Source organism: Elephantulus edwardii, unplaced genomic scaffold, assembly GCF_000299155.1.
Source record: "Elephantulus edwardii isolate Elephantulus edwardi_28Jun2011 unplaced genomic scaffold, EleEdw1.0 scaffold00268, whole genome shotgun sequence".
Lineage (NCBI taxonomy): Eukaryota > Metazoa > Chordata > Mammalia > Macroscelidea > Macroscelididae > Elephantulus > Elephantulus edwardii.
In genome coordinates this window covers 2,257,272-2,260,624 of record NW_006400018.1, presented here as the reverse complement: position 1 = coordinate 2,260,624, position 3,353 = coordinate 2,257,272, and positions in this window count along the sequence as shown.

Genomic DNA, 3,353 nt, shown 5'->3' with positions numbered 1-3,353 from the left:
ATATGGCTGTTGTCCCCCTGTGGCCCTTGCTCCTTTTACACATGGCTGAGACAAGGATACCTTCATCTTTAGACTGACACCCAAAAGGGCCAGGGCCAGTGAGATGACCAGACTGTCGTCTCAGTTCAGTGTCATTAAGACAAAGAGGAAACCCTCGACCCCTGGCCCTGGGGGTCTCTTGAGCCAATTCCTAAAGCTGGTCCTGAGTTCCTTGCTACATACACACGTGCATGTGTGTGCCTGCATACATACACACACTCACACTCACACGTGCGCATGCGTGCATGCCCTGGTCTTGCAATTTCCCTGGTTCAGGAAAAGGGGCCACCACACTCAACCGCAGCTCACTGCCGTCCAGCCAGAGCTGACCCCTAACAGCTTCACTAGAGGGTTTGCAGGGGCTGTAAATTGCAGAGGAGGAGATTGCTTGTCTTTCTCTTGTGCAGCTGGTGGGATTTGAACCTCCTGTCTTTGGATTGGTAGCTCAACTCCAACCAGCTCCGACAAGCGCTGGGGACCTAGCAGTTGAGGAGTTGCTCTGCTAGCTCCAAGGTAGGCAGTTCAAATCCACCAGCTTCTCCCCGAGACAAAGGCAAGCAACTTCCTCCTGTATGATTTACAGCCTCTGAAGACCTGCCAGAGACTCAGCTGAGTTGGGTCCACCTAGATAGTAATAAGGGAAGGAGGGTGGAAGGGAGAAACGTGACTGGCCTTTGAGCAGGCAGACCTGGTGTGAGTGGGTTGGAGAAAGTGATCCTATTGCCAAGTTCTTCTTTGGGGGAGGAAGTCTTCAGTTAATTGCTTCTCTCTGTTTGAGAAGGAGCTTGCGGGAGTCTTTGTTGGCGTGTCTTTCCATAAATAGAAGAGGCTGCAGCCTTCGCACCTGTGACCCACAAAGGCTGGTTGGTTGGAAAGTTGTAATGGACCTCACCATCATCCTGCCTTCTCGCCCCTGTTCAAACAATGAGAAGACACAGATTAGCTCTGCGCCTCTCCTGTTCACCCCCGTAAGCCCCATCAGACCTACTCAGGTTTCCTGAAGGTTCCAGACAGGCCTCTGGCCAATGTGCCCATTACTGCAGGACCCAGGGAGGTCCCCCCCACCCAGGGGCCTCCAAGACCTCTGTCCCAGCTTCAGAGACCCTCCTGAGGGCCGAGGTATATTTAGGTCACCAGATCTCTCGCTGTATGACTTTTTCAGTTCCGCAAGGTGAAAACTCAAAAAACTCTCTGCTGCCAAGTCAGTTCTAACTTGTAACAACCCTGCACTGTTTCAGAGTCTATAAATCATAGCAGGAGGAGATTGCCCGTTTCTCTCACAGGGCCACTGGTGGGTTCAAACCGATGAAGATGTGTAGACTCCATATGTTTACAAACAACTCACTGAAGACCGGTTCATAAATGGTGAGCAAGCCTTCCATGCAGGCCTCGTCCTGCCTGCTCCTCTGTGCACCTGCCCTGTTACAGGCACTGGATATGCCTAACCAAGCGTAGCAATCCTAAGTGGTGGCGAACGTTATGATCCCCTTTCTCAGGTGAAAAAGTAAAGGCCTTGCCGAGCTGAGTGGGCAGCAGAGCTGAGATTGGAACCCAGGTCTAGGGAACGCTGGACCTGGGCTCCACCTGGCCGGCCCCAGGGGATGTCCACACACTTCAGGGATAAGGGACAAGGGAGCCACTTCATGCATTGACTCAAGGACAGCTAATTCTCCTCTAAGAGGAAAACGCCCACACCCAACCCGGAAAGCAGCCTGGTGCGCGCGTGGCAAGGTTATCGGCGCCATCTGATCAGCCGCCCCCTCCCCAGGGTCTCAGTCAGTGGCATCAAGCGCATCTCCGGTCTGAGAGGCTTCCTCCAGTGGGCGGAGGGCTGTAGACAGGCCTTGGGTGGCGATGTTGCCATTGGCATGCCACCCAGCTGGAAGAAAATCTGGTCCCTCTCAGATTGCTGTTGTTGTCAGCCAGTGGTTTCCGATTCCTGGCACCCACATCCACAACGAAGCCAGACGCCGCATCTCGGACGTCCAAGAGGGGTGAACCATGGGGCTTGCACCGGCTGCCCCTTGGAAGTCCATCTAGCGGTTCCTTCTTGTCTGGATGTGCTGGTGAAATTTGTTCCGCATCATGGCAACAGTCCAAGCCTCCCGTCACAGCTGGAGGCTGGGCAGGTGGTGCACGAGGGCCAACTGAAGCCCAGGCCTCCCACACTGATCAGGGACAGCTCTCCACTGGACCACCACTGCCGTCCCTGGAGTGGCGCAAAAGCCCTGGAAACATGCTTTTTGAAAAATCACCCCCTGGATAATAGAGCCACGGACAAAATCTCAAACCCTACCAGAATGGGTCCCGGGCTCACTTCTCTCGTCACCAGGCCTCACTGCCATGCCTGGGAAAGAGACATTTGTGGGGGCTGGTCCATACGTCTGAGATGCCTCCCTAGAAGATGTGCCACACCTGGTGACAGGTCTGTGATGCTCCAGACCGCCACCTCCTTTTGGGGATGAGGAAATGGATTCTTTAGTAAGAGGCCTGTGGGATGGAGACACGAGGCCCATCTCCTGACTCCAGGAGCATTTCCCCGCAGAGGCTGTGAATTGGTGGCCTAAGAGCCAAATTCAATGTAAAGAAAGTTCCCATTGAGTCACATCTATCTTATGGAAACCCCAGGTGTGTCAGAGTAAAACTCCGTGAACTTTCTCACTGTGATGAGAGTACACACAGGTGAGAGATGAATTTACAACAGCATTGTCAAAAAAGAGAATAAAAATCAAACACGGCAGAAAATTTGGTTCCTTCATTGGGAGATTTCAAAACAAGACAGAACAGCCCAACGGCTCTAATCATTGCCGTTGAGTTGGAATTGCCTCATTGCAGAACCTCTCCTGAGTTTCTGAAGCTGTAAATTGAACAGGTGGAGTTAGCCTGTCATTCTTGAGAAGGGTTATTGATGGAATGGAGCCACAGAGAGGCATGGCCTTTGACTTAGCAGTGCAACTTCCTAGTCACTAGGCCACCGCGGGACATCTTGGTTAATTGACCCACCTCCTAGTTTATTGCATAGTAACTGGGGCTTTAAAAGTTCGCAAGCAGAAGACTGAGAAAAACTGGATAAATTATGTTTACTGCATTGAAGTCTATGAGGGAGAGAATAGTTTAAAAGTATTATATTTTAGGGCATTATGTTTATGACAAAAGTATGGAATGAGGGTTGCAGAGTGGATTATATTTGGGGTGGGGGTGGGGTTGGGGGGTGTGCAGGGGGATTGTGTACCAATGAAGGAGTTTTTCTTTTGCTTTTCAAGGAGAGGCGTGAATGGGGGTGGGGGGGCGGAGAAAAGTACAACAATGAATGA